Below are 14,338 nucleotides of genomic sequence, written 5' to 3' on the forward strand. Positions count from 1 at the left end.
GATTTATGTGCGACAGATAGTGGCACGTCATGGAGTGCTTGTCTCGGTGGTGTCACATCGAGATGCCCGTTTTACTTACAGGTTTTGGAAGCGGTTTCACAACGAGATGGGTACTCGTCTCCATTTCAGCATCGCTTTCCACCCTCAGACGGACGGTCAGAGCGAGAGGACGATTCGGACTCTCGAAGACATGCTTCGTGCATGCTTGCTAGATTTCAGTGGCAGTTGGGATACGTAGCTTCTGTTAGCGGAATTTTCGAATAACAACAGCTACCACTCCAGTATAGACCGGCCTCCCTTCAAGATGCTTTGTGGGAGGAAGTGCAGGACCCGTATCTGTTGGGGTGAGGTCGGTCAGAGGTTCATGGGGAGTACGGAGGTAGTACTCAAGACCACAGAGCGGATTCAACAAGTCCGGAGAAGGCTCCAGACTACTCATTGTCAGTAGAAGGGTTATGACGACAAGCGGCGTTCGGAATTGGAGTTTCAGGTGGGTGATATGGTCCTCCTGAAAGTGTCACCCTGGAAGGGTTTATCACGTTTCGGAAACGGGTCAAGCTGCGCCTTAGGTTCATTGGTCTGTTTAGGGTTTTGGCCCGGGTGGGCCAGGTTGCTTACCAGTTAGATCTTCCAGCAGAGCTCAGCTAAATCCACAACACTTTCCACATTTCCTAGTTGCGGATGTGCTTGGTGGATGATTCAACAGTGGTAACCTTAGAGGATATTTAGGTTGATGACATCCTGAATTACATAGAGAGACCGGTGGCGATTCTGGCTCGCAAGACTAAGGAGTTGAGGAACAAAAAGGTCGAGCTAGTGAAGGTGCAGTGGCAGCACCGCAAGGGTTCGGAGTGGACGTGGGAGCCCAAGGAGGAAATGAGGGAGCACTACCCAGAGTTGTTTCAGATGTAGCTGACTTCGATGACGAATTCTAAGACAAGTGGGGGAGAATTGTAACGCCCAGTTCCTGGTACACAACTATTTAAATTATTCAGGTAATTAGTTGAGCTACTCGACGAGTTGGTAGCCCTAACTTGTTGAGTAGATGGCAGAAAGGACACGAGATTTAAAGAGTCTACCCGGCGAGTCCAATCATGGACTCGAGGAGTAGGTATGCCATAGGGAAACTCTATTTTCGGGGTTTTACACCCTATTTAAACATCTTAAACCCCCTTTGGGCCTCCCTTATCAGCTTCCCTGTCCCCCAGAAAACCTAGATCGTTAGCGAGCCTCTTCCTTGAGTTTTTGAGTGTATTTTGGTGCCATTGAAGGTAGTTGCAAGAGCTTGGAGCTAATAATATTGGGGAAAGAGAACAAGATCATGGAACACACTCATCTTTGGCAGCTTTATGAGGTAAAAAGCTCTTAGCTTGGTGAGCTATAGCTTAGATCTCTTTGTATGTTGAGTTTTTGGGTCTTTTGACCCTTTTTAGAAGGATGAGTTAGTTTGTATGGGTTGTATGCAAAGTAACCCCTTCTTCCTATATTATTTAGCCTCTAGTGTCATAAAAGGAGGCCTGAATCCATTTTCATCCAAGCCATGGTCATATTTATGCAAGTAGATTGCTATAACTCGAGTTTGGGTCCATTTGAGGTGTGCAAAGCCATCAAGTCTCCAACTTTATAGAAAAGGGCATTGGAAATGATATAGATATGTAATTTGGAGTTTTAGAAGTGTGAAACCAATTATCTAGGTTAGATATACAAGGGACTCGACAAGTTCATAAGGGAACTCGGCGAGTCCGATGAAGAAACCCTGATGATGTTCATAGGACTCGACGAGTTGATTAAGGAACTCGGCGAGTAGTATGATTTTGTCCCTTTTTACGATTATGTTAGGACTCAACGAGTTTGAGGACGACTCGACGAGTCAGTTCGTTTAGTCGCGACGATGGTTAGTTTGGGAAATCAACGAGTCATTGGGTGACTTGGCGAGTCGAGTCACGAAGTTTAGGGTTTCTGAGTTCTAGAACTCGGCGAGTCAATAGGCTGACTCGGCGAGTTAGGTCAACCTGGAAGGTTGACTTTGAACAGGACGTTGACTTTGACTAGGGGGTAAAATGGTCGTTTTACCATAAGAAGGAATATCAGATGTTGATTAATTGTTGTTATGGAATTTGTCACACCCCAAAACATGAACGACGGAAACATTCTGGGGTGGAGGACGTCATGTATAGTATCACAACAATGCATAATAGTAAACAAGCAACAACATCATCCATTACATTAATAATATAATTTTAATACAAGTGTGTTCTGTGTATAGTTTATAAGACACCAAAAATGAATAATCAAAATAAAGACAAGTCTTGAAAGCTCCGTTTTCTTAAAACCTGGTCATCGGTACCTGTCTACTGGTGACCTGAGAATACAAGTTATTTTGAAAGAGTAGATCAGCATTAAAGCTGGTGAGTTCATAAGTATTTTAGTGTCATTGTTTGTAAGAAAATGTTTGATGTAAATGTGTGTAAGTTTTTGTAATAAATGTCTGTACCTCTTACAAAATCCTATATTTTCTACTAAATGTAGCCTTCTACCAAGGCCCGAATGTTCTGTGTGTTGTTTGTTTGTAAAAGTGTGTATCTTTCCCAAGTATGACTATCTTTACCAAAATATAGTTTACATTTCCGTTTATGTGAGAAGATCACAATGTGAAAAAAATGGGAAAATAACGATGTATTGTAGTATTGTATATAAGTGACTACCAACATACTAACTACCTTAAACCAGTTTGTTAATTAAGGTAAAATGTGATATTATTGTAACCATACTTGATCGACTAGTAAAACACGACGCTCGAAGACGTCAAAATGGTATGACATTCGTCACCCGTAGACCTGTAGGTCCCACTATAGCTAGCAACAAGGTGTAGGACGGTCAATCCCTTATAGATCTATACACAAATTCACGCTATCCCTCCAGGAGACTCTGGTTACAAAACGTGACACAACAGTAGATTTCCATGCCATGAAGTAATGGCTCACATTTATGTTATAATATTCTAGTGTTTGTATAGTATGTTCTAGTGTATTGTATGTTCTCTTTGTTCTAGTGTATAGTATGTTCTCTTTGTTTCTCATCATAGTATGTTCTTTCTATTTCTCATGATAGTAAGTCTGTATTGAATCATGAATGAACTGACTCTTGTATGTTTCCTTGTACTAGAAGTAGTGAGTAGTAAATCCCTAAACTATACCTGTTATAGTTTACTAGTAATGTTGTTTGAATGACTAAGTATGTTTGTACACCTTTGCTACCCAAAGGTGCTTAACTGATGGAAGAACTTTTATATCTATACATATATACATAATATATAACTAAGATTCAAACGACACTCGGACAAATAACCAGATACCCTAAGTCCATAACCAAACAAGGAACATGAAATAAAGTGCGTTATTAGTCCGAGGTCCTTTCAATCTTACTTATATAACTACATCCATATAGACATGATTTTAACAATATAGAAGTTTAAAAGAGTTTAATAAAAGTTTAACATATAAAAGAGTTTTAACCATTTGAATGGCAATAGATGACTTGATGTCAGTTTATAAATTGTTTTGAAGAGTTGTTTGATAAAACAGTTGAATTATAAGAAAATCCACTTGTTTGATAGTTATTAATCACATGTGATTGATATAATAACTATAATAACTCTACTTGTATTCTCCCCCCAAAAAGCATTTAAGATCATTAAAAGATAAGTTAAGGGGGTATGAACTCATTTATAGTGAGTGATGCTAATGTAAGATCGATATTGGATGCTAAGTGTCAAGTGAAACCTTGAGCACAAACGGATCCTAATAAGCATATAATGATACATATATGGATATGATTAGTGTTTATACAACTAATCATGCAAGAAAACCACTATAGGAACTAGGAAACACATAGATTGAAGTGTTAGAAGCACCAAGGATCTCATAAAATGGGTTTTAAGGCCACACTAATGTATGTACGACTAAGGGTGTGCGGCCATGGAGTGTACGGCCGTACACTCCTTGAATAACATGACAAAAAGGGTGGTTTAAGGCTATATCTAGCCTCCCCTAAGTGTTCTTGACCTTGTTTTGGAGTATATCACGAGTTTGAGGCCAAATATGCACTAAACACGGGGTGTATGACCATATGAAGGGTGTACGGCCATACACACTTTGAGTTCATGCATAATATGATGATTTAAGGCTAGGAAAGGAGTGATTCTCATGCCTTACAATAAGATGGAAGAGATACTTACGAATTATAAGCCTTTAGGGGTGTTTAAGGTCCAAGAACTAATGTGTGTTCTTGGTGTTCTTGGTATTCTTGGTGTTTCTTGAAGATCTAACTAAAAGAAGTAATTTCATGGATGAAATCATGGATATTCACTAGATAGTGTAATGGATCAACAAATCAAGGGGAGTAACACTTACATTTTGAAGATCTAGGTGAAAAATCCGATGATAATTGAGAGAGAATCGATTTCTTGGCTTGAAGGAGTGAAAAGTGATTGAAAATGGCTAAGTCCCACATATATATGTTAGAGTGTACGACCATAAGGGGGGTGTACGGTCACACACCCAAGTGTACGGCTGTACACTCCTCATGAAGGAGTGTTTAGCCCTTTTGAAAAGTGATGAACTTAAGGAGCACATTTCTAAACCCTAACCTTGAAGGTATTAGGCTTAGAACTCTCAATCAGACTTCAGACAATGTTAATAGATAGCCGAATCGAGTCTGACTTTGATTGAATTGAATGGTTGTACAAGATGGAAATTTCGGGTTGTCACAGAATTGATAGTCGGAGAGTCGCCAGAGCAGCAGACAAGGATTCTTCACTCGTGTTTCCAGTAGTCAGTCGTACGAGGTGAGTTTCCCTCCAGTAGGAATGGGTCTAAGGCACCAAGGTCGGCCCGTAGTATGATATGTTAGTAGCTGAGTGTGGGCGAGGCCCGTATCTCATAGTAGCCGAGTGTGGGCGGGGGCCGTATCTTACAGTTTAGATTGTTCACGGATATATGCCCGACTAATAGATTTAGTTATACTTGTTGTTTGTGTGATACTTATATGTTTGTTTAGTAGCGAAGTGTGGGCGGTGTCTGTATCTTGCAACAGTTGAGTGTGGGCGAGGCCTGTATCTCATAGTAGTCGAGTGTGGGCGGGGCTCGTATCTCGACGTAGCTGAGTGTGGGTGGGGCCCGTATCTTTTAGTTGTATGTTATATGTGTATGGAATGTGGTAGTTTGGGGGAAACTCACTAATATTTGTGCTTATGGTTTCAGTTTTTGTTTCAGGTACTTCCACTAGCAAAGGGAAGGGCCCGGGATGATCACATGACACACACCCCAATCTTCAGCCTAGAAGTTACTCTGATGTTTGTTATGAGATTTTGTTTTGATACAGATGCTATGATATTTTATGATACATGATTTGCGATTTTACTTATGACTTTGGATGGTTTATGACTTTAAGTAATGATTTGGAAACGAAATTTTTCGGTCATATTTTTGGGACGTTTCAATCCTAAGAAAAATAAAAAGAATGGATAAAACCGTAGAACCTGATAACAGTTAGTCAACATGGTCATAATTAATCTTGCTATTATCTCATGACTTTTTCATCCGATGACAATAGAATCATAAACCACAACCAGGACAACTCGTCTAGGTGAGTAAGGAGGGATGGTTAGTCACAACCTTAATGGAACATGCATACAATGAAGAACATATGTAGTAGGGGGAAAGCAAATCGACGGGCTCTTGTGTTGCTCTTATTTTAGTGTACACTCTTATCATGAAAGTTGCGTGATCTCACGTTTATCGGCTATTCTCATGTGTGATTGGGTTTCATCGCTTGGGCACCGTTGTAGGAATCAATTCACTAATTGTTGGCCCAAAACTCCCGTAGAATCCAACTTGACAGCCTCCCTAACATCACCAATTTGTGAAAACAACTCGATCTAAATACAATAAAACATACCTATATAAATGAATATCAAACGCCGGGTGACCAAAATATAGGAAAAATTGTTCAATAATTGAACCGGTCACCCATCTAGGATAAACGCCGCTTGGAATTTGATTGAGTTTCTCGTTTTTTTAAATACACATACTTGAAGGTAGTGCACTAACATATCAAAAATTTTATCAAGAATTTTTTTTACTCGAAATTTGGTTCCCAACAGTATGTAAGTGGAACTGAAAGATAATAATAATAATCCGGATGGTCTAAATTACGAAAATGACCATGTGTGGAGCATAAAGATGTAGACTCATTTTCAAACTTGTGATTTTCCAAATATATTGAAAACGACCAAAAGAGGGTTAAAAGACTCTCTAAAATCATAAGTAAACCGCAAAAAAAATGGTGATGTAAAGAGACCAAATATGGATTCTATTCGGGGACAAGCACTAATGCTTCATCTTAACGGTTCAAACATGATCAAGTGTGATCCTCTCAGCGGTATGGACCGCAAGGCTAAAAACATCAATCGCTATAGTATGTCCTACAGTTGTTAGTATTGCATCCATAATTCTTCATGAAAACTACTTGGCCATGATCACTTACCCCTTTAAGCTCCAACAGTTGATCCCAAGTATGAAGTCCCAAACTGCAGCCTAATGGTCCTGGTTTGATGTGTGAGATAACAACAAGATTCTGGACCAATAATGATACAATAACTATGAATTTGTTCCATCGCATCCAAAGGGGTGAGAATAAATAGACAACAAAAATGCATGAATGCTAATGCCCTAAGATAAATGTTATGCAAAAATAAAAAGTATAAAAGAAAAAAATAAAATATTTTTGGAATTTTATAAAACAAAAAAATGAATGCCAATTAACTTAAAACTAAAATGTTATGCAACCTAGATAAAAAATGCATGAAAAAAAAAGATAAAAGGAAATACCCCACCCCAAGCTTAAAACAAGCATTGTCCTCAATGCTTAAGGTAAGAGCAAAAATGACCTAAATCGGAGGATCGGGCGGCGGAAAGTGTCCGAAACGGTAGTGGTAATCCCACATGTCCTGGATCTGGCGGGAAGTGGATGGAAAGGACTGCTCCAGTCTACCAACTCGAGTCGCCACATCGTGAATGGCTCAGGCGTTCTCATGTGTCTGAGTGTCGATGCGTTGAACGATGGAGAACATCATGGCGAATTGGTCAAAGAATGTATGGGGGGGAATATGTTGGGATTTCGGGTCCCCCTGTTGCTGCGGCTGATACTGAGGTTGGTCAAAATGTTATGGAGGGGCGTAGAAGTGGTCATGCTGATACATCGGCTACTGCACCGGAGGCTGGTCAAAATGGTCCTCTGCCTCGGAGATTTCTTCATCATCTTCTTCGTACTGTTCCTCATCCTTAGAGTCGATTAGTACACCCGCTGGATTCAACTGATCCGGGGGAAGCCAAGTGTCGGGGTCAGTCGGTGAGAATAAATCACTAACCCAGATAGGGAGGATGTAAACCGAATGTTTGTCACCGTCAAGCCAGTTGTACGAGTCATTTCCCTAACTAACCAACATCTCTCCCGCTCAAGAGTGAAACAATCTAGTAGAAAATTGGGTTGGTAGTGGTCAACGGGCAAGTAATTTGGGGCACAGAAGTCTAGGCTGATGGCTCGACCTATGATGATAATAAGCCCCCCGATATGGATTTCTCTGGTGGTACATTGGCGAACGGCCTTGCATTTATCGAGGAAAATGTGGAGAAATCAAGTTTTTCCTGATATCTCATGCAGGCTAGGAAGAAGAGCTCGCATCTATTTATGTGACCGGGTTCAAGGCAACCAAAAATACTGGTGGTGAGAATACAGTGTGCAATGGGCCAATAAGGATGGACTATGTGCTTGGCCCTCTGGCGGCTCGGGTTGAACGTGTCGAGACCGATCATTTGCGACTAAAACTCCACGTTGGGGAAACACATGAAGCTGGCATACTCTTGAGAACGGATAGTTATGTCGTTTGTGCGATGTAATCCCATGATAAAGTTCAGTCGCCCGTACGTGAGCCGATGACTTTGACCCTGTAGTTGGAATGTAAGGATTTCAGATTCATCATTAGTGGCGAAAGTGGACATGAATTCTAGCGTGGGCTCTTCGTAGTTCCTATCGCATAGGTTAAGAAAATCACCCAAGACATACCACGAAACATAGATTCCACACCGATGTGTACCCCAAGCTTATTCATTGACTCATTGTGGTAATACTTTGTGGGCCGGATTGGGCGTCCGCGGAGGTTTGACCTATATGTTTTGATTTCTGCTTTTATGAGGGAAGGATCGCTTCCCTCTTCTCCTCCCTTTTTTTTTTCGTTTACCGGCTGCTTTGCACGATGTACCGACAACATCTTTTTGCAGATTAGGATCAACGGATTATCCATGGGAGCGTGTCCGAGTTGTAGTTTTGCCCATTTTCAATACCTACAATATCAAAAACAATCCACCAAACTAATCCATCTCTTACCACTCTCAAAATAATACAACTATATTTAAACCAAACACAAAAATTCCAATAAACAATTGCGCCCAACTTTTGACAATTCAAAACTGTTTTAAACAACACCACTCGGTTCCATTTGACAAATCCAACAAAATTTTGACAATATTTCTAGTCAAAATGAACAAATCCCAACCAAAGTTTAAACACTTTTTAATTAAATTCCCAAGTAAATTAACCAATTTTAACCATTCTCAAACCAATTTTTCTAAATAAACTGGGCAATAACTAACGATCCTAAGCAATTTTCAAAGCATAATTGGTAGCAATTATCGTATTAGAACAATGCAATGTAATGAAAGTCAGGGAAAGAAGATACCCGATTCACTCGTCTTTGTCCTAAAAATTGAACTTGAACCCGAAACCTGCTACCGAGAACCCAAGCTTTGTTGTTGTTCATGGGTGCCAAAATGCATTACTTGTTTTATAAAATAATCTTTCAACTTGATTTTTACGAAAAATCCGGCGGCGGCTCGTGGTGGCTCAAAATTTCCGATGAAATTTTTGGTGATATTTTGAGGTTTTATTCGGTGGGATGTATAGAGTTTGGAAAAATAAACACTTTGGTTATGTCGGAATTGCTTGAATAGGGTCAAAATCCTTAATGTCCTATAATATAGTGAGCAAAGTCATCTCAATCTGCTGACAGTCAAATAGATGCTCGTGCTGCTGAACCGGAGAATCCCCAAATTAACCAATCAAATAAAAACCTAAATTAATAATTGGATCATAAACCATAATCGAGACTTAAATCCACTAACCCTGACTCCCAAGGTAAAAGACCATTTTACCCTTCGCTAATCAAGTTAGATACTTTAAATGATTAGATGTACAAACAATGTAAAAATATATTTGTTTGCATGATTAATTATTATTATTTTTATAATCTTAATGTCAACCAACATGGTTATCACCAAACGTTTTATATATGGTTGTCAAAATCGCAATCCTTATCGTAGGATCGTACGATTATAGGTATAAAAAACGATCCAGATCATATTTGGGGTATGATCGTAAAATTGTAGGATCGAGATCCGATCTGATCTTACCTTCTCTTGATTTTTATTTTTATTTTTGCAAATGATAATTATTTTTAACATTTTATGTCTTTTATTCTTTACCAATTTAACTTTTATCATTTTGTGTTATTATTTATGACTAAAATTTAAAGTTTTTTATAACTTTTGAAAAAAAAATTAAATGTTGAAAATATTTTTTATTTAAAAATTATAAATTAAAATTATGTTTTATTTTGTATGACAACTTGATTTCATAAATAAATGACTTTAAGTTATTTAATTTTTATTTATAATTTTAGAGAGCATAAATAATTAAACTTGGCCCGCGTATTTTTCCCGCAGTTAAACACCGTTGTCACGTTACCGATCCGCGTGAAAATTCATATCATCATAGTCGTAGATTACTATTCATCAACGGTTAGAAATGCTTGTAAGAAGCACATCCAGGATCCAACTCCTCAACTCGCACACTATATATACAAAACCCCCCAATTGGCGACATCACCACTTCCATTTGCATTTCTTCGAATCAACAAAGTTTCAGGTACAGATCTTAATTAACAACTTTTGATGAATCCTTATCCATTTTTTCGTTTTAATTCTATTAAAACTTAATTACATTGTTAGATTAGTTTCCGTTCCTCCAACATTCATTCGCTTCGGTTTGTGAAGTTCTTAATTTTATTTGATCGCGAAATGTCACAGATTTCGGAGTAATTTGAAGATGTCAGGACGTGGAAAGGGAGGAAAGGGTTTGGAAAGGGAGGTGCGAAGCGTCATCGTAAGGTTCTGCGAGACAACATCCAGGGAATCACAAAACCGGCGATACGACGTCTGGCGAGAAGAGGAGGTGTGAAACGTATCAGCGGTTTGATCTACGAGGAAACTCGCGGAGTTCTTAAGATCTTTCTAGAAAATGTCATCAGAGATGCTGTTACCTACACAGAGCACGCACGCCGGAAAACTGTCACTGCCATGGATGTAGTGTACGCGCTCAAGAGACAAGGCCGAACTCTGTATGGATTCGGTGGTTAGGGTTTTCAAGGTCTGAAAAGAGTCTGTGGGTATTGGTCTTAGGTTAGGGATTTCTACTGCTTGTTCAAATCAAATCAAATGTTGTTAGTACTTAGTGTAAGCCTCGAATCATTGTACCAAAATAGAAGTACTCGACTGATTTCTTATCTCGATGTTTCCAAAATCAAATTGCTTTTGGGCGAAATTAGAATTGCATTCAGTTGACTTTTGCAACTTCAGCGTCTCCATCTGAATCAATAACTGTTATCACAGTTGTCGAATGGTACATCCACATCCACATAACACATTCTCATAACCAATTCATTTAAATAATAATTTCATATATGTAATTGTAAGCTGAAGGATTACACATTAAAATTATTGTGGCGTGTTGCTAGTAAAGCCTGTGATTGCTTTTCATATTTAAAACCTGAAGCTGTTGAATTATCTGCAGACCATACAAAGACCCCACCAAGTTTCCCTTGACTTTTAAGCCTATTTACAAGCTGTAAAGAATCCATTTTTTGGTAATAAACCTCTACTTCCTTCGGTTGTGATGCTAGCCAAGATATTTCCACCTTCATAATTATCTCTTTGTGTCTGAAAGTATCTCATAATCTGAGAAACAGTTGTCCTCTTGTCATATGCATAAAACTGGAAATTGACATAGTCTATGGCATGGGCTTAATTCTTCCAAAGAGCCATGTTGTTGTTTTTATTTTTATTTATTTATTTATTTATTTTTAATTTTTATTTTTTTTTAACTTCATCATCATCATCAAATGGAGCTATAGATGCAAATGTAATGACTCCATTGTTCTTGAGAGCTGTTATAAGCTTCCCAATGCATTCAACAAATGTAACTTGATCTGAAACGAAGTGCTCATAGTCTATGTCAATCCCATCCAAATTATACTCTTGGATGATCTTAGTGAGTGAAGATACAGCATTAGAAACCCATGAATCCACTGATGAAACCGTAAAATTACAAGTTTTTCCTCTCACAGTGTCCCCTCCTAGGCTTAATGCTACTTTGACATTTGTATGCTGAGTCTTGATTGAAGAGACTTGTGAAGGGCTGAGATTATGAGTATCCCAAAAGATTTTGAATTCACCATTTGTTGGTGAGGGAGAAGATGAATTTGTATAATCAATTGCAAATGCAAGTATGTAATGGAACTCCACATTTGGGTTGATGGGTACATCTGAAAATTTTACATTGTTATCTTCTGCTCCTATATATTCACTAAACAGGTATGATTTTGGTGCAGTAGGTTGTCTTGATGCCATTGCTAAAAGAGAGTGTAGAGTGAAAAGAAGAATGAAAAGCTCAGAGAAGCCCATTTTTATCAAATAACAGATTTGAAGAGCTTTCTGGCAAATGGGTATCCCTTGTAAGTTCTGTTTAGATGTTAATGAAGGAGTTTTTTTTCTTCGTTTTAATAATGTTCTCAGCTGCAGTCTTAAACAAGAAAAAACCATTTTTAAGATTCCACATTGTCTAAAAAACGAAGTTATTTTGTCATATCTATCTGCTCAAGAAAAGAATACAGAAAAGAATAATGTTCTTGTATGAGGCACTAGTGTTGTGATATTTAATTACACTAGTTGAGATTCTTGTTCATATCTGAAAACAAAGGCTCTGGATTCACCAGCACACTAGCAACAAATAAATGACAAATTACCAAAAAATTATTATGTTTTTTACCTTTTACCTAAAAAGTATTATTATTATTATTCTTTTCAAAAAATGGAATTGGTGTGTTTGGTGTGGAAAACAGTTTTTATTTTCCTAGAAAACATTTTCAAAAAATAGAATTGAGTTTTTATTTTTAGTTTTTAATGAAAATTTTAGAAAACACAGGGATTTGGATTTGGATTTGGATTTGGATGTGGGATGTGAGTGGTGGGTGGGGGTGGGGTAGGGTAGGGTAGAGGTGGGTGTGGGTGTTGGATTAAACTGTAAGTTTGTTGTTGGGTTTATATTTTAGAAATATTTAGAAATTGAAAATTCTAAAAAATATTAAAAACCACTTTTCTACGTTCTTCTAATTCCAAATTTTTTCTAAAATATAAACAACCACTCTCATCCCATCCACCTCTACCTACCCTCATCTTAATACCCCAACCCAACACATCCCTATCTACCTACACTCACTCCCAAGCCCACCCCCGCCTCCACAAACACACACATACACACACACACCAACCCCCTACAAACACACACACACACACACACCCACTCTCACACACACCCACAAACATACACACACCCCAACCCCCACAAAGACACCAACCCCCGCAAACACACACACACCCATACCCAACCCCACACCCCCTCAAACACACACACACACACACCCACACCCACAAACTCACACCCACACCCACTCCAACCCCAACCCCACACCTACACCTCCCCCCCCCCACACACACACACACCCACCTAACACCACTACCACAATCACCGACCTACCATCACCATCACCATCACCACCACCTCTACCTCATCACCAGCACCACCACCGCCGCCATCATCACGACTGCCACAATTGGCTCCGCCACCACCATCGCTGCCACCCTGCTGCCACTGCCACCACCACCACCGTCGCCATCATCGACACCACCACTGCCCCCGACCACCGCCACCGTCCTCACGCCCACCCTACCACCGCTACCGTTTTCTAAAAATGAAAACCAATAGAAAAATACACATCTAAACATGTTTTCTAATTTTCTAAAACTTAAAATGAAAAATGATTAAGTTTTAACTAAACGTGTTTTCTAAATTTTCCAATGAAAATCGAAAACGAAAAACAAAAACTGAAAAGGGAAAATGAAAAACAGAAAATGAAAACTGTTTTTTCGTAACTAAACGCAATCCAAGGGTGCGTTTAGTTGTGAAAATTTTTCCAAGAAAAACGGAAATTTTGAAAACGCGTTCGGTTCATTCAATTTTCAAAGTTTTCTAAGACAATGACAATTTTCAGTTTTCTAAATTGTATGTAAATTAGAAAAACGAGTTTTATAGTTTTCCAAATTTATAAGACGGAAAATAAAAATTCCACCGCTTCCAACAAAATGCGTTTTTTAAAATTTTCATTGAAAACTGAAACTGAAAACTCAATTCTATTTTTTGAAAACATTTTTTTAGAAAATTAGAATAGTTTTCCAAAACCAAACGCACCCTAAGGGTGCGTTTGGTTGTGGAAAAATTTCTAGTTTTCTAGGAAATTTTTCCAAGAAAAACGGAAATTTCGAAACATGTTTGGTTCGTTCAGTTTTCCAAAGTTTTCTAAGAAAATGAATATTTTCAGTTTTCCAAATTGTATTTAATTAGAAAAGTGTTTTTTTACAGTTTTCGAAAGTTTTTCAAAATTTTAAGATGAAAAATTAAAACTCCACCGGTTCCAACCAAACGCATTTTCTAAAATTTATATTGAAAACTGAAAATTAGAACTCAACTCTATTTTTGAAAAATATTTTTTTTAAAAATAAAAACAATTTCTCACAACCAAACAGTAGGGGTGAGCATATTAACCGAAAAACCGAACCATAACCAAATTAATTGATATAACCAAACCATTACTAAAACATATGACTCAGTTTCTAATTTTGATTAACCAAATATATATGGTTCGGTTATGGTTACAATAAAAAACCGAACCTTTATAAACCGTACCCAACCAATAATATTAATGATGATTTAATATAATATAATATTAAATATATGGTATGTAATTATATTGGGAATTGAAAATTTAAAGGGTAATTATTTAGAGTTAGATATGATAAGTAATATTCTATCACTACAATTATATATACAC

General features: G+C 38.0%; 1 long non-coding RNA gene and 1 pseudogene across 1 annotated transcript; one reads left to right on the forward strand and one right to left on the reverse strand.

Annotated features, from left to right (window-relative positions):
* The first annotated feature begins 9,914 nt into the window (after positions 1–9,914).
* Positions 9,915–10,678, forward strand: LOC122195641 (uncharacterized). Its single transcript, XR_006186108.2, has 2 exons — positions 9,915–10,041; positions 10,203–10,678. It is a non-coding gene; the product is annotated as an uncharacterized LOC122195641 (long non-coding RNA).
* A 198-nt stretch (positions 10,679–10,876) lies between these two features.
* Positions 10,877–11,953, reverse strand: LOC111909476 (chitinase 2-like; annotated as a pseudogene).
* Positions 11,954–14,338: the final 2,385 nt, after the last annotated feature.

The sequence above is a fragment of the Lactuca sativa genome, chromosome 8, assembly GCF_002870075.4.
Source record: "Lactuca sativa cultivar Salinas chromosome 8, Lsat_Salinas_v11, whole genome shotgun sequence".
Taxonomy (NCBI): Eukaryota; Viridiplantae; Streptophyta; class Magnoliopsida; order Asterales; family Asteraceae; genus Lactuca; species Lactuca sativa.